We start from the raw sequence: 24,729 nt of genomic DNA, 5'->3' as shown, positions 1-24,729 counted from the left end.
AATGGTCAAGATAACACATGCTGGAGAGGCTATGGAGAAAGGGGAATCCTCCTCCATTGCTGGTGGGAATGTAAACTTGTACAACCACTCTGGAAATCAATCGAGCACTTTCTCAGACAACTAGGAATAGCGCTCCCTCAAGATCCAGCCATACCACGCCTAGGCATATATCCAAAAGATGCTCAAGTACACAATAAGGACATTTGCTCAGCCATGTCTGTAGCAGCTTTATTTATAATAGCCAGAAGCTGGGAACATCCCAGATGCCCCTCAACTGAAGAATGGATGCAGAAATTGTGGTACATCTACACAATGGAATATTACTCAGCAATGAAAAATAAGGAAATCATTAAATTTGAAGGTAAATGGTGGGACCTGGAAAGGATCATCCTGAGTGAGCTGTTCCAGAGCATTAAGACACACATGGTATATACTTACTCTTATAGACATGTAATATAGGATAAACCTACTAAAATCTATACATCTAAAGAAACTAATCAAGAGAGAGGACCCTGACTATAATGCTCAATCCCCATCTCAAAAGGCAAAGAGGAAGGACATCAGAAGAAGAAAAGAAGAAACAAGCTAGAAACCCACCACGGAGGGCCTCTGAAAGGCTCTGCCCTGCAGATTATCAAAGCAAACACTGAGACTTATGACCAACTGTTGGGCAGAGTGCATGGAATCTTATGTAAGAAGTGGGAAATAGTAAGATCTGGAGAGGACTGGAACTCCACAAGGAGAGCAACATAACCAGAACATTTGACCACAAGGGTCTTCCCAGAGACTCATACTCCAACCAAGTACCATGCATAGAGATAACCTAGAACCCCTGCACAAATGTAGCCCATGGCAGCTTAGTGTCTAAGTGGGTTACATAGTAATGGGAAGAGGGACTGCCTCTGACATAATCTGATTGGCCTGCTCTTTGATCACCTCCTCCTGAGGGGGGAGCAGCTTTACCAGGCCACAGAAGATGGCAATGTAGCCACTCCTGATGAGATCTGATAGACTAAGATCAGAAGGAAGGAGAAGAGGACCTCCCCTACCAGTGGACTTGGGGAGGGGCATGTGTGAAGAAGGAGGTGGGAGGGTGGGATCAGGAGGGGAGGAGGGAGGGACTTTTGGGGGGGATACAAAGTGAATAAAGTGTAATTAATAAAAATTTTGCAAAGTCAAAAACAATTATACTTATTCACTTTGTATCCAGCTATAGCACCCTCCTCTATCCCCTCCCAATACCACCTTCCCCCATCTTCTTATCCTATGACCCTCCTGTTCCCATTACTAGGAAACCCGCTTGGACACTGAACTGCTATGGGCTACATCTGTGCAGGGCTTCTAGGTTATCTCCATGCATGGTCCTTGGTTGGAGTATCAGTCTCAGAAAAGACTCTACTGCTAGCATTGCAAAATTAGAAAGACAAATAACTTTATTTTAATAAGGAAAAGAACAAGAAATATAATCAAGCCATTAATTAATTTTCAGATATTCAGTTTTATTTCCCTGAGAGAATCATTAAAATTTTACTAAGGAATAGAAACACATTTAACTGGACACTATCAGAATCACCAAAAGACAGTGGAAACCAAATCCTTATACCAACAAAGTTACCACACTGTATTGCATACATAAAATCCCTTGAATACACCAACTGATTTGTTATAATAAATACAATCAATGGTCTGTTCATTTTATTCTTCCTTACCATAAAATAATTGGTTCCAAAGCAGACAGAAATAATAAACATAGAACTTCGAAGAGCATTTCCTATTATTGTTGAGGAAACAGCTGTATTCATGGTTTGGGTATGTTCAATTATTTTATGCACTAGTTAATTTACTCTAATTAATCATGAGAGGTTAGACATTAGACATATTACTCTCATTTTACAGTTGTGAGAATCAAATTACATGGGCATTAAATAATTAGCCCAAAATTATAATGTCAAAAACAGGAACAGTTGAGATTGTAACCCAAGGAGTCTTAGCCATTTCTCTGTGAGGCAGTCATAAAACTCAGTGCAACTTCAGACTTGTGCAAACGATTCGCTGTAGAAGGCATTAATGAGAAGAGCCAGCTAAAGCTCAAGGGAAAGTATGTGAATTCTCTGAAACCAACCTGATTAACACTGCAGTAGTTTTCAGTTGGTTCAATATATATATAAGAGCAATGCCATTTTAAGAAGGTAAACTGTATTACGTAGCATATAAGTATTATCTACAAAGTTAAACTATAATGTAATTTCAGTTTGGTCCTTTGAATGATTTTGTTTCTGGATATTTAGTGTATGGGAAGCAACAATAATATTAAATATTATAATGAAGAATATTTATACAAAGTAGTCAAAAATTTAAAAAAATTAACTTTTGTTCTACCTCACAAAATACTATAGAACCACTGAAAAACTTTTAACATTCTATCGACACATGTATAAACACTGGATTAACAGATAAGATAAAGGAATCCAGAAATCAATCTTACTCAACATGATGACTAAACTGTTAGATGTGTATTAACTGGTTGATAGCAGTCAAAGTCCAAGTACATTTACAGACTTATGCAATTTTATGTAAGACCTGGATATAGTTCTTGCACATATTGTCATTTTTGCTATTTATTTTCTCAAGATGAGAAATGTTTTTCTTTCCTCTTCATTTCTTTACTATCCCACTATAACTTTTGCCCTTTTGCCCTTCTACTTAAGAACAGCACTTATGAAGGCTTTGTGGAAGACAATTCTGAAGTATTTTATTTGTCACTCTCTCTCTCTCTTTATATATATTCCTGTGTGTCCTTGGTCCCAGAAACCCTCTTGCTAGAGACTATCCCACAGAAATAAAAACAAGAGAATAGTAAACCCCAACATTGTTGATCCCATCAAAGAAGTGAGCACAAAGTACTACTCACAAAATGGGGTTAGTTTTATGTGACTACTCCACAGAATGTAATGTCAAATGTTAAGAATGAATTAGAGCTATCAAGTATATGTTTTGAATAAAACATATATAAAAGCACAACAATATGACCCTATCATGAAAGATTAAAAGTGAAGAATATCTTATGTGTTTATTTGTTTTATGTCTTTTTGTGCATTGGGAATACAATAGTGACTAGATGAAGGCCAAACCAAGGACTAGAGAACAGACAGCAAGGATTACTGAGGAAGAATGGTCCACAAGGGACATTGGAGAAACAACAAGAGAACAAGATCGGAAAGCCTGATGATGCCATTCAAAGGCTCTGAAGAAAGGTAAAGTTTATTGCTATCAAGACTAAAGTCCTGAGATCTGGCCCAAGGTCCCATGTGTCATGAGGAGAAAACCAACTCCAACAATATGACTTCTCTTTTTTTTTTTTTTTGCTTTTTTTAAATTTTTTTATTTAACTTTTATTAATTACACTTTATTCATTTTGTATCCCCCCCATAAGCCCATCTCTCCTCCCCTCCCGGTCCCACCCTCCCCCCCCTTCTGCATGCATGCCCCTCCCCAAGTCCACTGAGGGGGGAGGTCTTCCTCTCCTTCTTTCTGATCTTAGTCTATCAGTTCTCATCAGAAGTGGCTGCATTGTCAGGGTTCTAGGTTATCTCCATGAATAGTCCTTGGTTGGAGTATGAGTCTCTGGGAAGTTCCCTGTGTTCAAATTTTCTTGTTCTGTTGCTCTCCTTGTGGAGTTCTTGTCCTCTCCAGCTCTTACTATTTCCCACTTCTTACATAAAATTCCATTCACTCTGCCTGACAGTTGGCCATCAGGCTCCGCATCTGCTTTGATAGTCTGCAGGGCAGAGGCTTTCAGAGGCCCTCTGTGGCAGGTTCCAAGGTTGTTTCCTGTTTTCTTCTTCTGGCTTTCAGAGGCCCTCTGTAGCAGGTTCCAGGTTGTTTCCTGTTTTCTTTTTCTTCAATATGACTTCTTAACATACACACACAGACACACATGCATACACAGACAGACAGACACGCACACACATTTGAAAAGAACAGTCATTGAATAAAAGTAGAAGCCAAAACAACAACAACAACAACAAAAAAACAAAACAAAACCCAAGAACTGACACCCTCACAGAGACCTACATCCAGGCAAAACACAGATGCACATGAAGTAAAAACTTGAAAAAATAGCCAACATGTTAATAAACATTGTATGCACTGATATGCACCCATGTCTAAAATATTACTTAAATTTTTTATGTTTTTTTAATCAACAAGTCATTTGTCATAAAGCTCGATTTTTTTTAAATGGCCAACAATTTTAATTCTTTCAGACAAAAGTGCTGACAAAGGAGTGGACCAAGATGTTGAAAAGCTGTCTAAAGCTGCTTGCTTGTCTAAAGATTTGCTGCTGTCATCACTGTCCCCTCCTCCGAAGTGTGGATACTGTTCTCATCAGTAGAGATCGCTAATATATCCATATTGTGAGGCTAGACTTGACATTCTGTGTTTTAATCTCTTTCCTATGACTAACTCATCCTCCCCGTCAACAGATAAAGGGAGCCAGGCAGTGTTAACACACTCCTTTAATCCCAGCGCTTGATGGGCAGAGGCAGGCAGATGTCTGTGATTTTGAGGCCAGCCTGGTCTACAGAGTGGATTCAGGGTAGCCAGGGCTACATAGAGAAGCCCTGTCTCAAAAACTTAAAAAGAAATTAAAAAACAAAAAACAAAACAAAAAAAAAAACAAAAACAAAAACAAAACAAAACCCAAGATAACCTGAAGTCTTCTGGATCTCAAAGGTTTCCAACTTGTTCTTTAGGACAGTTATAAGAGAAAATTTTTCGTAACTAAAAAGCCATAAAATGTTGGGATATTTCTGTGTTGTCTTGGAAATTTACTAGGAATAGTGTCATATTTAAGGTTTGATAAATGTTATAATAAAAGCCAAACATTTAAAAAAAAAAAAGTAGAAGCCAAAAGCCAAAAGCTTCTGCTGCACAGAGTAAAGGGAAGTGAATGGTTTCTGCAAGGGGAAACATGTCCTGTGTGTATGATCCCTTCAAAGTTATCTTTGAACTAGTGGAATTGTGATGGGGAAGAAGGCCTAATTGCAAGGACTTCAACACACAATGGGAAAGTCTGCATAATAAAAGGCATCCGAAAGTATGTGTCACAAAACAGTTTTCACTCGTATTTTGGAAAGATCTTTACACATTTACTGTTCAATTTATTTTTGTGCATTCATCCGACACCAAAAAAAAAAAGAAAGAAAGAAAAATCCATAATGAGGTTAAAACTAGAAAAGAGTAGATTTATTTGCTCTTTCATGACTTAAGTGTCCGTTCCCATGCTAGTCTGTCTTAATGTATGTATTTAATATTAATAACCAGTCTACTTATAATTTACTTCTTTCTACAGAGTACACTGCATCCATATGTTTACATGTAGATTATAAATTATATTACACAATAAAACATATATTACAGACTAGGATTTGAATATGTACAAGAGTATGTAGTTTTTCTTTTTGAAGTTCATTGAAACGTATAGAGTTTGCGTCTATACATCTGAAAGAGATTTGTTATTTGCATTCTCTTCTAAATAAAATTTCAATTAATTAAAAAAATTAATTTGGGAATGAACAAAGTGTGTAACAGTAGCTGGAAACTTTTTTTTCTTTAAGTTTAAGGTACTGATACCTCAGATCAGATGCCCACATGCAGACCAGTGAAGACAGACTGAAAAGGAAAAGTGATATAAGAGGAAAAAAAGTGATATATAGAGTGAAGCTATAAGGTAAACAAACACAAGTGGATTATAGTACACAGACATACGAAATAGATTAATAAAGGCACATTATGCCTCCAATCTAGTGAGCAAAAACAAAAATGATTGTGTTGATTAGTTTTCCATCATTTTAAGCAAATAAATACCATAAAAACTCAATTTTAAGAAGGAAGAGTTTGAAATAATTAACAAGTGAGAGAACAAGAATTAAATTAGCTTTTCCCAGAGAAGACCAACTGGAAAAGCCTGGTTGGTTATCCAATACCAAATAGTAAGCCTTAGAAATATACATACAAATTAATATTTTGCTTTGAAGTTTCATTTCTTGCTTCTGTGGCTTGGGGACAAGATTTATCCTCCAAGGGATGTTTCTATACAACTTATTTCTAACTCCTAGAATTCCCAAACCATCCCAAAGAGCAGCACTAGCTGGTGACCAATGGTTTAATGCATGACCTTTGGGGAACATCTAAATAATAAGCATGGGAAGACATTATAAATGTTGGGTGTTAGCAGCAGTGGTCAGGTAAGTGTGTATGGCATCCTGTTTCTTACATTTTCATCATGAAATCATGAAGCAAGATCATCAGCTGATGCTGAAAATGTAGGGGAGTGTCAGAGGTTCAGAAAGAAAAGAAAAACTACAAAATCATTATCTCTGACAACAGAGGATGACTACAGGAGTGCAGTGAAATTCTTGGATATTCTAATCTCCATCATGATATAGCACATTTAAAGGAAATACAGTTAAGCAAGGCTTCTCTATAACTATATTCCCCTCCTGATCATTGCTTCAAATACACCCATGCCAAAAAAAAAAAAATCTTGATTTATCTGGAACTTGTAATCTCTTGATCCCATTACCTTCATTTTTCACCTTACTTATGAGTTCTCCCTACATGATCATTCTTTGTGCTCCCCACTCTATTTATATGCAATTCTTTAGAATTACTTTATCATCATGGAGGGGAATATAGTTATGATATATGCTTTGATACCCTGCAGGGTAAAGCCTTTCAGAGGCTCTCTGTGGCAGGCTCCTTACTTGTTCCCTGCTTTCTCCTTCTGATGTCCATCCTCTTTGCCTTTCAAAATGGGGATTGAGCATTATAGCCAGAGTCCTCCTTCTTGATTAGTTTCTTTAGATGTACAGATTTTAGTAGGTTTACCCTATATTATATATCTAATGTCCACTTATGAATGAGTATGTACCCTGTGTGTCTTTCCGTTTCTGGGATAACTCACTCAGGATGATCTTTTCCAGTTCCACCATTTACCTGCTAATTTTATGATTTCCTTGTTTTTTTACTGCTGAGTAATATTGCATTGTGTAGATGTACCACAATCTCTGCATCCATTCCTCAGTTGAGAGGCATCTGGGTTGTTTCCAGATTCTGGCTATTACAAATAAAGCTGCTACAAACATGGTTAAGCAAATGTCCTTATTGTGTACTTGAGCATCTTTTGGGTATATGAAGGAAGAAGTCATAGTAACACTATTTGCAGATGACATGATAGTATGCCTGAGTCACCCCAAAAATTCTACCAGAGAGCTCCTACAGCTGATAAACACCTTCATCAAAGTTGCTGGATACAAAATTAACTCAAAATAATCAGTAGCCCTCCTGTATACAAAAGGCAAAAGGGCTGAGAAAGAAATTAGAGAAATAACACCCTTCACAATAGCCACAGAGGACATAAAATACCTTGGTGTGACCCTAACCAAGAAAGTCAAAGACTTGTATGAAAAAAATTTCAACTCTCTGAAGAAAGAATTAGAAAAAGATATCAGAAAATGGAAAGATCTCCCATGCTCATGGCTTGGCAGGATTAACATAGTAAAAATGACCATCTTACCAAAAGCAATCTACAGATTCAATGCAATTCCCATCAAAATTCCAACACAATTCTTACAGACCTTGAAGGAAAAATTCTCAACTTTATATGGAAAAACAAGAAACCCAGAATTGCCAAAACAATCCTCTACAATAAAAGATCTTCTGGAGGTATTTCCATCCCTGATATCAAGCTGTACTATAGAGCGACAATACTAAAAACTGCATGGTACTGGCATAGAAACTGACTGGTAGATCAATGGAATCGAATAGAAGACCCTGAAATAAATCCATACACTTATGGACACTTGATCTTTGACAAGGATGAAAAGGCTTCTTTTGTCTACTGCCTTTACTCACAGATAAAGAAAAAGAAAAACATGGAATCTGTTAAGAGTTTTTTTTTTTAATCTCAAACATTATTTATTTATTTTTATTAATTACAATTTATTTACTTTGTATCTTCTCTGTACCTCTGTCCTCCCCTCCCAATCCTACCCTTCCTCTTCCCCACCCATGTTCTTCTCCCAGCCCATTGATAAGGGAGGTCCTCCTCCCCTTCCATCCGATCCTAGTCTATTATGTCTCATCAGGAGTGGCTGCATTGTCTCCTTCTGTGGCCTGGTAAGGCTTCTGCCCTCTCAGGGGGAGATGATCATGAGATTTCTATGTATTCTTTCTACTAATTCATTGGATAATCCATAATATGCATTCTATCCCCAAATTTGGCAGCCAAACCATCTCATTTTTATTTATGGATGTGTTTGGTTCTCAACACACAGTACCCACCAAGCAAAGGCATAATGGGATGAATCATTGTTATTGAGAAGAGTGGTGGATATGTAAATTAATGCTGTTCCAAATAAATGCCTGAGGTTGGGAAAAGATGAGATAAAAGACTAAAAAGAATAAGGGAAGGAAAAAAATCCCATTGATTTAACTAGGACTTTCAATTCTCAAAGGGCACCTGGGTGTAATAAAAGAACCCCAAGAAAACTAAACAAGAGAAGAGCAAGGCCCGATGATGGCATTTATGAATTTACAGAGTCAGTATAAGAATAAATAAATTTTTAAAACTAAAAAAATAAAACACTGCTAAGTAGAGTCTTTCAGAGGTCCTCTGTAGTAGGCTCCTGTCCTGTTACTTGTTTTCTCCTACATCCAATGTCCATCCCAGTTGTCTTTCTAAGTGAAGATTGATCATCTTACCCCGGGTCCTCTTTCTTGTTTATCTTCTTTAGGTGTATAGATTTCTCTACCTAGCAGTGTATCAAAGCAGATACTGAGACCCATAACCAAACTTCCGGCAGAGTTCATGGAATCATTTGAAAGAAGGGGGAGTTAATATGACCTGGAGAGGAGAGAAGCTCCACAAGGACCAAATATATCTGGACACAGGGGTCTTTTCTGAGACTGTTTCTCCAACCAAGGACAATGTATGGATATAACCTAGAACCTCTGCTTGGATGTAGCCCATGGTAACTCAGTATCCAAGCATGTTTCCTAGTAAGGGGAACAGGGACTATTTCTGACATGACTTCAATGGCAGGCTCTTTGACCTTCCCCCACCCCCTGAAGGAGGAGTAGCTCTGTTAGGCCACATAGGAGGACTTTGCACCCAATCCTGAAGATACCTGGTAAATCAGGACCAGATGAAAGGGGAGGAGGTCCTCCTCTATCAGTAGACTTGGAAAGGATCAGGGAGGAGATGAGGGAAGGAGGGTGGTGTTGGGAGGGAATGAGGGAGCAGGATACAGCTGGGATACAAAGTTAATAAACTAATTAATATAAAAAATTAATAAAATAAAACACTGAAATCTGGATACCCAGACAGTTTCTTGGGATGTAAATTCAAATTTTTAGATTTCATGTTGATAAAAATCCACGTCAATTAGCTCTCTGCTACAGTAATAAAATACATGGTATAATCAACAAAAGGGAAGGTTGTTTAGAATTATGTTTAGATGTTCAACTTAACATGTTGTTGCGTTGAGGTCTGTGGTTAGGCAGCATGTCCGGGTGACTGGAAGAGGCTGAGTAAGTGGCTCACTTCCCGTGACTTGGACTTGAAAGAAGAAGGGCTGCGCTCTCCATACCTGCTCAGAAGCTCATCTCTAGGAATCTAACTTCCACCTACATGCTCCACCTCCTAAGCTTTCATCCTCCCCCAACAATGCACAGACTGAGGATCTAGCCTTTAGTGCATGGACCAGTGGCCTTCAATGTCTGATAGTAATAAAAGATAAGGCTTGAGTCTGAGAAAAAGGCATTTGCATGAAAGGAATAGGAGGAAGAAAGGCTGGGGTGGAAATCATGTAAATACAATATACATGTATGAACTTCTCAGCAAAAATAAAATATCTAAGCTATAGCAATGTAGGAAACTGCTTTTATTAATGTTAAAATATGTCTCCATGGGAAAGGTAAAAATCTACAGAAAAGAATATATACTTAAATTATGCAAAACAAGTATAAAACCAGGTAGAAATGTACTTGGGTCTTTTACAGATATTTTCAGAAACTCTGAGGCAGCAAAATGTCTGTGCAGCAGCTAAGTCCATATATCTTTGCCTATTCCTGCTCAGAATATCCAAGCAACAGAACTGTTGACTTTTACCATTAGCTCTTTCAAGGACAGTTTCCTCATTCTGAGAGGTGCTTCAGCCCTCACTTGTGAATGCCTGTTTGTTTTCGTAATTTCATTTCAGAGAACATGAATGAATTCTTAGCAGACAGTGGGCAATTAATGAGAAAAATTGGCTTATAGTTTTCTTATCAATCTTTTAAATGAGAAATCAAATGAATTATTCAAAGGACATAGCAAACTCTATGCAAGAATATATATCTTCTAATAATGGAATTACCTTATTCTGACTCTAAAATATCTGCAATTTGCTAATGTAAAATACAGTCTGATTGAAGTTGTTATACCATAGTTTTCTATAGACACAAAATGATAGCTATAAGCACAGTAAGCTATCTTTCAGAAGTTCATGTGTGTGTGTCTGTGTGTGTGTGTGTGTGTGTGTGTGTGTGTTGAGAGCATTGTAACAGGGAAGTGTCAAATTTCCACCTATATTAATTATCACTAATCATAGATTTTGTTCAGAAAACAAATTAAGTCAATTTTATTTCCAACACAATTATTTTATTTTTGATATGTAATGCTTTGATTTGTACTGAAAAGTGAAGAATAAAGAAAACAAAACAGAAGTTAAAGCTTTATGATAAGTATCTTTACTCCTGTTGAGTAACTCAATGCCCAAGCCCTCTCCATAATTTTAACTTAAAGATGTGGCCACCTGGAAATACTTATTTATCTTCTATTCTTTTGGTTTTTGTTTTAGGAAATGAAAAGCTATATGTTGTTATCCCTGGAAAATATTAAGTTTTAGAAAAGGCTTGGATTACTACCTTTGGAAAGTAGTTCTGACACTAGGGAAACTGGTAGAGACATTAACAACAGATATAAAGAATATTAGGAGCTGAATTATGTCTACTAAAAAACTGAGTCTGAAATTCCGATCCTAAATACCTTAGAAAGTAATGTATAATCTGGTTTGAAACTATTGTGGATTCTATACAGACATCTGATGGGAACTTGAACCCCATCTTGTTGGGGAAGGACTACAAACAGGGATATTAAACAAAGAAGAGGTCATTAGACAAATCCAACTTGTCTAGTGTTCTTCTGAGAAGAGTAAAGTTAGTCACATCCTGAGATACCAAGAACGCTAATAGAGGAAACACCACATCAGGATGCAGCAGGAAAGTGGCCAAGGAGAAAACTTAAGAGTACCCATTCCTGCCACACTTTGACCACAACATAAGTTGTGTTATTTGAGTCACTAGTCTGTGGTGCAGGAGTGGACTTACCCTCCCAAAGATAAGGGAAAAGAAATGTTCTCTTATTTGGTGTTCACATGCAAAGAGATGGTTCCTAGGTCATTAAGAAGAGAGTGCTGGGTTGTAAAGCTGGAAACCTTACATAGCACACCCATCCTTTAGTAACCTAGGGACATCAGTTACAGGATACCCAGAAATACCCAAAACATGAATATTATGTAAAATGATGGAATATTTATTTATAATATGTCTACATCCTTTCATATCCTTTTCAATCACTATTAAGTTACTTATTCTACCTAATAAAAATGGTAATGCAAAAGGCTTCTTTTTCTCTTTACTGTATTTACAGAAATAATGACCAGAAAATCTGTATACGTTCAGGAAAAGCAATTTGGTTAAATTATTTGTAGTCAGTAGTTGATCGAATCTGCTGAAGTGAAACGTGATATAGAGATATCAATTTAGATTTAGAGAAACAATTTATATTTGCAAGTTTTCTGAAGCCAATTCTATCAGGGGTTGGGAGGGACATACAAGAGCAATAGTCAGGAAGGGATCTGAAAAAGTTGGGTCACACTGAAGAGAGTGCTATAGCCAGCTCAATCAGCCCTCTGTTACAGGTCAGTCTCTTAATCTTCAAAGACCCAGTTTCCCAGCAATTGATTCCTTCCTGTATTTTCACAAATTGGAGCACTGAAAGCCATTTAATGGTAGTACATCTCAGACTACTTTACTAAAACAAGCTTAGCCATCCACAGAGGCCAAGCAGGAACAATCAGAAGGCAATGGGGTGGAAGTTATTCATCACCAATGGAACCTTAAGTTGGACCTCATTGTCTGTATTCCATTTCCTCACCTCAAATCATTCAGAGCCCAGTAATTACTCTTTAAGTGCTTGCCAAACAGGAAAAAAAAATGTTTTGTTTTGTTTAAATTCTCAGTCTTTATTTTTACATAGCCATGCTTTAAAATTGTTGCCACTATAGAAAAGAGGTAATGGTTTGTTTTCCTTCTCAAGCCTCTGCCAGGATGCATTTCAGCACTGACAGAAAATCTCTCTCTGCCTCGAATCCCCAGGAAAGTGAGTGCTGGTCTGAAAGAATCCACAGGTAGATGAGAAATTAGATGTAACCATCGTGTACAAAACACAGTGGGACACAACAGCCAGAGAGGCACATAATCACAGCTCACGTTATAGTTCTGAGTAATAGCTACGAAGTAAATTAGCTGTCTGTGGCTGCTAGTAAATGTCATAAGTGAAGATAAGTCCTGGTTTTGAGGTAAAAGCTCAGTGTTTCAGATGAACCCTGGGGAAGCATCCGTTCTTTACAAGCCACAGTAGCAGGGCTGAAAACTTCCTTGTTTCTTAGGGTAATGAACTAAGTGACTAAATAGAACAACTGATCTTCCCAGGGTGTGCCATCATGGGACTATGGAGGAAGGAGATTTAATGCTGTGATCTTTGCTTCATTGTTTGGTGGAAAGAATCCAGCTTAAAATAAAGACACATCTGACATGCAGAAATGCATTGCCTCTTCTATTTTATAAATATTTTATGATAATTACCTGCTTCCTCTTGGGAAAAGTACATTCAAACAGTGCTCTGAATGACATCAATTAGCTTTCTGCTCTTTGTGTAGATAGAATTTTGACTTCTCCAAATGTGTATTAAGAAGAGAAGAGAAAGGGAAGAGAAATAGAGGAAATAGTAAAGCTCTACATTTTCTATTATACCACTTTGGAAGGATAGACTATAGGAGGATAAGTTGGAACCCTTTGAGGATTTGGAAATCATACCTGAAACTAGCTGAAGAACCCAGAAATGGGAATCTGGGTTATGCTATCTAGCACAGAGAAGCTAGCTTTCTTGTACTTTGAGTCTTTGCTAATCTTTACCTTTGAACTAATTCAAACCAGGAGCTTGTTGTGGTCAGCCTATGCCAAACTCTACATTACTCCGTATTGTACAAAGTAGTCTTTTGTCAGTCTGTGCAAGGCCTTAAAAGACTCCATTTTACAAACAGCTGTGAACTCCATTTTGAGGGAGAAGGCTGACAGAGGCCTGTATGTGGATCCAGAAATAGCACCATCAATCAGACACCTCCTGTCTGTCAAGGACTGCTATCTGACCTATCCCTGGGAACAAAAAAAAAAAAAAAAAAAAAAGAGCGGCCTTGTGAGTTTACTGTGGTGAACTAAAGCCACGAGCATACATCAGTGTATTAAAACCACATCAAGCAAAACAGGCCCAGAAACTTCCTTGACATGCCAGACCAGGGAAAGGGTGTAACTCTCTCACTCGGACCTCATGAAGTGATGAACTCTAACACTGCTATGCACAGCCCTAATCAGCCTATCATTGGATACTTGGTGTGTGGATCAAAGATCAAGGGGTCCCTGACTCAGCTTGGTCTCCTACTGTTGGCACGGTCTAATTGAATGAGTCCTGGTCTACCTGCCCTCCCATGTGGACTGGACCCGGCCTTTCCTGATTCTGATGTGTTCCTGCTCCCAGGTTCAGCCTTTTTTTCTCTCAGCTGAACTTGGCAGCTTTGTGCTCTTCTGTGAGTCCAGCAGCAGCAGCTACCTCCTGGCACCAGCTACCTCCATTGTTACAGTACAGATTCTGTATTAACCAGTCTCTGACATGCCTTAAAACTCTGCTGCAGCTTCCGTAAGTTGTATTTATTTTGTATCCAAAATATATGTGCAGAAATATATAGGTATATTTACTGTGCACTGTGTGAATAGAAGCTGATAATAGCAATTAAGATTCAGAAACTGCATTCACCTTGGCAGTGCCAGGGTAGGCAGAGTATATGACGAATTGATGTCACTGAAATCACTAAACTGATGAAATTATTGTTTCTCAATAAATTCTGACATTATGACAAGGCATGTATGTTCATCTGTGTTTCTGGTGCAGTGCTAACAACAGTGTCTATGTCTGCATCTGAAGCTCCGTGGCCCTTAGAAGCAAGGCCTGGACCAGGAAGGCAAACTGGACTCCCACCTCCAGTGTTCCACCAACATTGAAACTCAGTGGCTTTGGCATATCCCTAGGCACACACCTTATCTAGTTTTGATTTTATCTATGGTATGTTGTATAGATATTTCCTCCAAATTAAAACATTATTAGTATGATGATGATGATGGAGGAGGAGGAAGAAGAAAAGTTTTTTCAAGGTTTAGGGATCAGAAGCTCAAAGATTTACAAAACTGACACAGCTTTTTCTCTTGGTTTTACATGCAGTAAACACCTGCTAGGCAAAGGAGACTGCCAAAATGTCTGCCAATCTTATGTGCACAGAGCTCTACTGAACACAGTTTCCATGAGCCATCCATCAGCTTTGCTGGGGTGAACTTTTTTAGTGACTGTATCTCCCTTTAGGTCATCCAAACATCTTTAACTCCAAACCTATAAAAACTCCTTGAGCAACCCCAATGAACTCACTGGTTTACTAAAGTCGAATTGGGTGGAATCTGGTCTTTGATCTGTAACTTGTACCCTATCTGAATTGAATAGGAATATTCCCCAAGCAAAGCCCTGACACACATGTCCTGCAATCCATCACTGTGGCCTTAATACAATACAATAATTTGGCCCTGAAAGCAGTAAAAATCTTTGCTGATAAAATCAGACATAATGTGTTTGACTCTAGCAGGATTCAGTCCTCTTGTATCTCTTGTATTTCTTGGGAAAAGGCACTGAGGGAGCCAATGTTTGAATCACATAGGAAAGAAAGATGACTCATTTCAAGGTTTGATGCTACAATAGGAAGAAACTACAGGAGAAACAGGAAAAACTGCAACAAGAAGGAGATTGGGAGTTATATGGAATATTTTATTAAAAGGCAGCATGTGAGTGTCAGAGAAAGAAATAGTAAGCAGTATTTGTAAAGAATAAAAAATACAGAAGAAGCCAAACATAAACTTCAGCTGTTTAAGAAATATTCTGTGTCTGGGTCTGCCCTGAGGGTCATGATGTTATCTCTGCAGAGCGCAGACCTTACTCTATGACTCTTCATTCCAGAGCTCAGGGGCTTTGGGAGTTGTATTGATTTTCTTTTTCTGCCTGACCAGGAAACCTAACAAACTCGGTCATATTGTTTCCATGGTTAGATGTGCTTAGAATTCCAAATCAGCTTATATGTTTGTGTGACAGATTGGGGCTACCTTAAATGCAAACCAAAGCATGCCATTTATTTAAAAGTAACTTCTGCTTGCCTGGTATGTGTTTCCATTCTGTTTCACTAGATTAAACAAAAATGAAAAGAAAAAAGGAAATAAAGAAGGGGAGAAAGAAAGAAGGATAGGAAGAAAGAAAGAAAGAAAGGAAGGAAGGAAGGAAGGAAAGGAAAGAAAGAAGGAATAAAAGAAAGAAAGATCATGAAATAAGAATGTTGCCTAGGATTCTAGTTGTTTAAAGCAGGTTGCATGGCAACTAAAGGACCCAAATTTTCAGACTTAAGTGTGTGCTGATTAATGTCAAGGGGTCAGAGTCACCGACAGGGAGCTGATTGTATCTTAAAAAATGTCATCTTAGTAATACTATTGGTAGGCTTCGTTAAAGTTTAAAATAAACTTTTTTAAAAATAATAAAGTTGGTTGATTTTCCAATTAGATTCAGAATGACTCAGTTTCCACAGGTATTATAACACAAAGTAAATTAAACATTTATGAAATGTTTATAAACACCATCTAATTTTATTTTCAAAGTAACTATGATAAAGATTTAATTTTCATTTTTTTGACTTTGGAAATTGAGGAAAAAAAATCTAAATTTACTCAATTTATAAGTGATAGATATAACTTTCATTTAGATAGTTGTATTATCCTTGCCCCCTTTTTTAAGAAATTACAAGAGTAGAAAAATATTTTTAAATTTTTCTTCACAATTTATTCATTATATATCTTGATTGAAGACCCCTCCCTCATCTCCACCAGTCCCACCCTCCCTCCCTCTTCCCCTCCTCCCCTTTCCCTAGTCCACTGAAAGAGGGAATTCTCCACTCTTGCCATCTGTCCATAACTTGTTAAATCTCATCCATCACGACTGTTTGGATCCTCTTCCTCCATGGCCTGACAAGGCTGCATCATCAAGGGCAAGTGGTCAGGGAGCAGTCAACTGAGTTCATGATGTTCATGAGAGCCCCTGATACTCTCCCTCAGAAATCCACATGGAGACTGAGCTGCCAATCAGCAACATCTGAGCAGGGCATCTAGGTCCTCTCCAAGCATGGTCCTCCATTGGTGCATCAGTCTCTGCAGGAACCCCTGGGCTCAGAACCTTTAGCTTTGTTAGTCTCCTTGTGGGATTTCTGTTCCCTCCATGTTCCTCTATCCCACCCTTCTCTTCTTCCATGAGATTCCCTGCATTCTGCCTGAAGTTTGGCCCTGAGTCTCAGCATCTGCTTTGATCCCCTGTTGGGTGGAGCCTTTCAGAGGACCCTCTATAGTAAGCTCCCATCCTGTTTCCTCTCTTCCACTGCTTCTGGTATCTATCCTGTTTGCCATTCTGCATGAGATTTAAGCATCCTCTCTAGCATTCTCCTTAGTGTTTAGCGTCTTTAGGTCTGTAGATGTCTGTAGATATCATATGGCTAATATCTGCTTATAAGGAAGAATGGATACAGAAATTGTGGTACATCTACACAATGGAATACTACTCAGCTATTAAAACAAGGACATCATGAAATTTGCAGACAAATGGTGGGAAGTAGAAAGATCATCCCGAGTGAGGTAACCCACAAACAGAAAAACAGGCATGGGATACACTCATCTTTGCCCTTTCTTAACATGCCATGTTTCTCTGTTTTCCAGTAGTTCTTCAAATATGTAACTCTGTCATCCTCAAATTTGTCTTTTCTTTCTTCTTCCTCAAAACCATGTTTTTAAATCTGTACACTCGTAGAAAATTACTTTTTATCATGCCAATACAAGATATGGGTGCTTACATGTTTCCTATGAGACAGAAATTCCAGATCAACAGAATCGCTCCTTCTTTTTAGAATATAAACCATTGAGGCGAAGATGGTGAAGGAAGTATATATTTGAACCATTGCCTTTCCCACAGTCCCAAAATCCTACACTAAAAACAAAGTTAGGCAATAAAATAACACAGAACTCCTGTGGAACATAGCCACATGCTCACATTTGTAACAAATACATAACCATAGGTAAGAACACTAACAGAACGAAGTCCCATGCTCCTCCCAGAGAGCAGAAACATTAAATTTAAGTTTCTTCTAACATCAGAGGATAGAAAGGCTGTGTGTTAATGGTTTGGAAAATCTTAAGTATATGAGACAATATAGTAGAAATAACACAGAAAGGTTTTTCAGCTCAGAGTCCTCATTTATGACATTATATTTACTTAACATAAACTTTACACTAAAGAATACACACACACACACACACACACACATATATATAATGCACAGTGATTTCTTCATACAATTTAAAGTATATAATTACTACCAATAATTGAAGCCCAAGAAGACTTTTTTTTTTTGGCACAGCAATCCTTACTTAATTTCTTAGATTGCTTCTCTAATAAATTAACAATATTATTTCTACTGGCTTAAGAAAATACTGGCATACTTTTGACCTAAATTTGACCATGAATCAATCATTACAGCTAAAGGAAAGTTGATATTCTAAGAAGGGCAAGCCAAGTTTAAGAGGACACTGTAGTTCTAATTTGAAATGTCAGAAACATCAAAAAGAAAAGACACATTAAGCTACCTACACTAATCATTAATTAATTAATTAATTAATTATTGAAATTTATTTACTTTGTATACCAGTTGTAGCCCCCTCCCTCCTCTCCTCCCAGTCCCACCTTCTGACCCTCTTCTCCTTCTATGCTCCTCCCCAAGTCCACTGATAGAAGAGGTCCCCCTCCCCTCTATCTGACCCTAGACCATCAGGTCTCATCAGGTCTGGCTGCATCATCTTCCTTTCCCTAGTAAGTGGATCAGTGACTGGCTCTGACATGAACTCAGTGGCCGGCTCTTTGATAATCTTTCCCTGGGAGTGGGGGTGGGGGGTTGCAGCTTTGCCTAATCATTCTTTCAAAGGAGAATATAACTTGATTCCTTGAGAAATTATTTTTTTAACTTTTTTAAATTTTTTATTAATTACACTTTACTCATTTTTTTCCACCATAAGCCTTTCCTCCTCCCCTCCCCATCTCACCCTCCCTCCCCTTTCTGCATGCATGCCCCTCCCCAAGTCCACTGATAGGGGATGTCCTCCTCTCCTTTCTGATCTTAGTCTATCAGTTCTCATCAGGAGTGGCTGCATTGTCCTCTTCTGTGGCCTGGTAAGGCTGCTCTCCTCTCAGGGGGAGGTGATCAAAGAGCAGGCCAATCAGATTATGTCAGAGGCAGTCCCTCCTCCCATTACTAGGTAACCCACATGGACACTGAACTGCCATGGGCTACATCTGTGAAGGGGTTCTAGGTTATCTCCATGAATAGTCCTTGGTTGGAGTATGAGTCTCTGGGAAGTTCCCTGTGTTCAAATAGGACAAACCCACTAAAATCTGTGCATCTAAAGAAACTAAGCATGAGAGAGTACCCTAACTAAAATGTTCAATCCCCATCCTGAAAGGCAAAGAGGATGGACATCAGAAGAAGAAGAAAACAGGAAACAATCTAGGAACCTGCTACAGAGGGCCTCTGAAAGCCAGAAGAAGAAAACAGGAAACAAACTAAGAACCTACCACAGAGGGCCTCTGAAAGCCTCTGCCCTGCAGACTATCAAAGCAGATGCTGAGCCTGATGGCCAACTGTTGGGCAGAGTGAATGGAATTTTATGTAAGAAGTGGGAAATAGTAAGAGCTGGAGAGGACAGGAACTCCACAAGGAGAGCAACAGAATGAGAAATTATTTTAATACAAAGAAACCTGAGAGCATAATTTAGAAAATATAAAAGAAAGAGTATATATCAAAGTCATAGCTGTTGGTTGGGGTATGAGTAAAGTGCTTTTGATGTTGTACAGAGAATTATGTGTAGATGCAATAAAGTAAAAGACACCTTTACTTTAAAGTACATTTAGTAAGTGTCATGTTGTGTTGAAGAAAAGGTTGGCTGGAGAGAGTGCTGATTGAGCAAGCTTTGATTAATAAAAGAGTGGCAGTATAATCACAAGTCAGAGAGGACTAACTGAGCGACATCCTTCAGGTTGGCACAATCCCTGTAGCTCTTACTGCAGAGACTATAATGCCAGCAAAGAAGCATCTGGCCAACAAGAACTTTAAAGTAGGACATAGCTGATTCAACCTATGGAAGTCATTCAACACCATAAATCATTCATTTCTTACTGACTGGATCCTTCCACTTAGAATATGAGCTGCTATAACTCTTCACTCTGAGAAATCCAAAGACTTGCACCAGTGTTTAAGACTCTTTTGTCTCTGGAGCAGAGGCAGCTCAATATGAAACTGAAGTGTGGAAAGGATGAATTGACAAAGAAGTTGTGAAGAGTGGAGCCCAGCAGTAGAAAACAGTGGCCAGATATGAATTCCCCAGTAAAAGGCAGACAACAGACTTCAATTCTAGGCACCAAAACCAATCTCTGAGAAATGTTAAGTGTCTTTTAATCTTCAGGAAGTACTGGCCAAATGGAGACACCAAAGTCCTTAATTTCAGTGTTTTCCACTCTCTTGGTGAAAGAAAGGGCTCAAAGCAAAGTTAGTATCAAAATGATGAATTAAAATTAAGCTGTTATTAATTTAGATATCCTTCAGACTACCTTGTTATAACCATGGGCTAAAATATTAAAATACTAAGAGTCTGTGAGATACCTCAGCAGGTCAAGGTGCTTGCTACCAGGGATCCCAACCTAATTTCCATATCTGGGACACACAGAGTAGAAGAAAAAATCTGACTTGAGCAAGGTCTCCTAACCTCCACTGATGTACAATGACGTATGTACACGCATGCACGCGCGCACACACACACACACACACACTTCTGTTCATCTTTTAGATGTATCTGTCTGATGAACATTTCAATAATGTGTACAATGTATTTTGATCATGTCGATCCTCCCATTTCTCCTTCCAACTACCCAGTTCACCTGTTTGCTTTCCAACTTTATATCCTCTGTCTCTGCCTCCATCTCAGTCTCCGCCTTAGAATCTAATCAATCCTATGGATTCAAATCAGTGCTACTCATGCCTGTGTATACATAACTGTGGAGCCATCCATTGGAGAAGCAGCAACTGTCAGTGGACATACTCTGCTCTTTAAATTTTAAACGAGAACTATGGCTTTGAATTCTCTGAAGCAACACCGTGCTGGAGATGAACTGCATTCCTCATTTGTTTATTATGTGGCCACCAGGTAGCAAAAATCTGTAGCTTCTATTGAGTTCACTCTCACCCAGTGTAAAGAAAGAGAGAAGATGCTTAAATCTCATTCAGAATGGCAAAAAGGATAGACACCAGAAGAGGTAGCAGAGAGGAAACAGGATGTGAGCCTACTATAGAAGGTCCTCTGAAAGGCTCCACCCAACAGGGGATCCAAGCAGATTCTGAGACTCTGCAGGAAGTCTTATGGAAGAAGGGGGGGGGATGGAAAGAGAGGCACATGGAGAGGACAGGAGCCCTACAAGGAGACCAACAAAACCAAAGGATCTGAGACTAGGGGATCCTACAGAGACCGATGCAACAACGGAGGACCATGCATAGAGACGACCTAGACCTCCTGTTCAGATGTGGCCAGATTGGCAGCTCAGTCTCCATGTGGATTTCTGCATGAGGCAAGCAGGGGCTGTCTCTATCATGAACTCGGTTGCTTGCGCTTTGATCACTCACCCCTGCTGGTGCGTCCTTACCAGGTCATGGAGGAAGAGGATCCAGGCAGTCCTGATGAGACTTAACAAGCTATGGGGAGATGGCAATAGTGGAGAACTCCCCCTTTCAGTGGACTAGAAGAAGGGATTGGGGGTGGGGAAGGGAGGGTAGGTCTTGTGGGGAGTTGAGGGAGGAGGCTTCAATAGGATATATAATGAATAAATTGTGAAAAAAAATAGATAAAGGATCACACACACACAGAGAAGAAAGCTATGAAAACTTTTCTGAGATAAATTGCAGAGTAGTCTCTCCTTAGGGAACTATGTAAATCTTAATACATATATTCAGATTACATTTTCTACTCAAGTTAAGAAATTGTTAGTAACTTTATAATTCTACATTTTCATCACTATTTGCAGATATAAGTTCTGATATTTGTATAAATTCACCTTCAAATGAAATTCATCTCTTCCGTGAAAGACATGACACATGAGTGAAAAAATGGTGTGTAGACAAGGGAAGAAGGGTGGAACACTGTTTAGAAAAGTCTTTCTGTGACTCAGTTGGACAGACTGATATTCCTGTTGCTTAGCTGATGTGAAAAGAGAAAGATTCAAAAGCCTGATTATGTGCTTCTGCATGAGGTGAAAAATCCACCTTTCCCAGGAAAGGAGCCAGGTGTTCTCCAATGCTTCACATGTTGGATAGAATTGTTTAGCTCTTGTCTGCTTCCATAGTAAGTCTGATGACAAATAACAAATAAATCAAGCCACTCATTTTGCCCTTTTACATTTAAAACTGAGTAAAACACTCCTTCCCCCCAGCATTTTATTTTTATTTTTTTATTTATTACAATTTGTTCACTTTGTATCCCAGCTTAGCCCCTCCCTCATCCACTCCCAATCCCACCCTCCTTTCCCCTTCTCCTCTTATGTCTCTCTCCAAGTCTACTGATAGGGGAGGTCCTTCTCCCCTTCCATCTGACCCTAGTCTATCAGGTCTCATCAGAACTAGCTACATCCTCTTACTCTGTTGCCTGGTAAGGCTGTACCCTCACCCCCATGGAGAAGTGGGTTCCCTAGTAAGGGGAATAGGGGCCATCTCTGACATGAGTAAAACACTCTGAAGACTGGCATTTTTCTTTTGAAAAAATGCCTTTCAATGATACAGAAGAATAGAGTCACATAATAGTTCTAAATTTAACTTAATTGTAAAATTATATGTCTTCTAAATACATTAGTAATGTTTAGTAATTTAAATATTATAGTCTGACATTTAATTTTACATAGTAAAGCACTTCACAATATTTTTTATTAATGTGGGCTTTAGAAATAAATTATAAGTAGCATCTCAAAATGTATTTATTGGCTTAGGATAATAGCACTGCACAATTATGCACAACCTATTCTCCTCAAAGACCCAGTGAAAAGTGAATGAGACAAATTATATCCTGTCATTAGTGAAACTGAGGTCAGGGAGCCAAAAGACACTCATACACACACCCCACCCCAACTTCACACATCATTTGTCTTTAAATACAGTCACCATTTTTACTTTTTCTGCCATTTTAAAATGTTAATTATTAAAAATCAAAACATTAAAAATTAGCATTTGCCTCATAGAGACTTATTGAGAAATTGGCTTTCACATGGCTGCAAACTACTTGCTATTATTTTTATTCACTTATTCTTTAACCATAACTACATCACTCTTGCAATACTAAGCCTCCCTTCGGTACATGTCACTTAACTTTGATCTAAGGAAAAATAGCTGCATTTTGGCAAAAGCCTTGATTTAAGGTAATACGCAAGGAACATTCCTCTGGCAAGCACAAATTTCTGGCTTCAACCTATATCAGTGAAATATTTTAATTAATTAAAATTAAAAAGAAGAGAAAACATCTCTGTCAGACTTTCTCTTTTGCTGTTCTTCACCATAGTTAAAAAAATCAATTCATATGACCAATACTGAGTTTAATCTTTAGTTAAGATAAGCAGTAAACCACATACATAGAGCAATTGCTGCTCTAAGTGGGCTCTTCACTGAAAAGCTCTATAAGATCCAATGAGCAGCCATTGGTGTCATGTCTTAAAGGTAAAATTTAAAAGACAAGAAAGATAATACATATTTCTATTTTTAAATTATTTTGGTAAGTTATACATTTTAATTTTCATTTCCCTGTTGACTAAGGATATTGAGCATTTCTTTAAGTATTTCTCTGCTATTTGGGATTCCTCTATTGAGAATTCTGTTTAGCTCAGTAACCCATTTTTTAACTGGATTGCTTTAATTGTTGCTGTTTAGCTTCTTGAGTTCTTTATATATTCTGAATATTAGCCTTCTTTCAGATATAGGTAGGAATGTAAACTTGTACAACCACTTTGGAAATCAGTCTGATGTTTTCTCAGACAATTAGGAATAGCGCTACCTCAAAATATAGCCAAAACATATCCAAAATATGTTCAAGTATACAATAAGGACATTTGCTCAACCATGTTCGTAGCAGCTCTATTCATAACAGCCAGATTCTGGAAACAACCCAGTTGTCCCTCAGTTGATGAATGGATACAGAAATTGTGGAACTTTTACACAATGGAATACTACTTAGCACTTAAAAACAAGGAAATCATGAAATTTGAAGGAAATGGGGAAACTAGAAAAGATCATCCTGAGTGAGGTAGCCCAGCAGTAGAAACACACACATAGTATATACTCACTTATAAGTGGGTACTAGACATATAATATAGAATAATCATACTAAAATCTGTACACCTAAAGAAGCTAAGCAAGAAGGAGGACCTTGGGTAAGAATTTCAATCCTCATTCAGAAAGGCAAACAGGATAGACATCAGAAGAAGATGAAAACAAGGAACAAGACAGGAGCCTACCACAGAGGGCCTCTGAAAGATTCTACCTAGCCAGGTATCAAAGCAGAGGCTAAGACTCCTAACCAAACTTTGGGCACAGTGTAGGGAATCTTATGAAAGAAGGGGAAGATCGAAAGACTTGGAAGGATCTGGAGCTCTACAAGGAGAACAACAGAACCAAAAAGTCTGGGCCCGGAGGTCTTTTCTGAGACTGATACTCCAGCCAAGGACCATTCATGGAGATAACCTAGAACCCCAGCACAGATGTAACCTGTGGTAGCTCAGTATCCAAGTGGGTTTCCTAATAAGGGGAACAGGGGCTGTCTCTGACAGACATGAACTCACTGTCTGGCTCTTTGATTACCTTCCCTTGAGTGCAAGGTGGCAGGGGCAGCCTTACCACGTCACAGAGGAAGAAAGTCCTGATGAAACCTGATAGGCTAGGTTCAGATCTGCACACAGATCTTCCACTTGCAGATCACCAACACTCCCCTAGTTTCCATACAGCTTACCTTCAACAGTTTCTCCTCCTCTCATCACCATACTCCAGCCAGTACCTGCAGAGGAAAACATCTGCTTCACCAGAAGCCACACTAGCACCCTGAAGCCCAGAGACTCATCAGCTAAATCCAAGAACTCCAGCCCCCAAC

Source organism: Meriones unguiculatus, chromosome 8, assembly GCF_030254825.1.
Source record: "Meriones unguiculatus strain TT.TT164.6M chromosome 8, Bangor_MerUng_6.1, whole genome shotgun sequence".
Taxonomy (NCBI): domain Eukaryota; kingdom Metazoa; phylum Chordata; class Mammalia; order Rodentia; family Muridae; genus Meriones; species Meriones unguiculatus.
Note: the sequence above shows the minus strand (reverse complement) of the source record.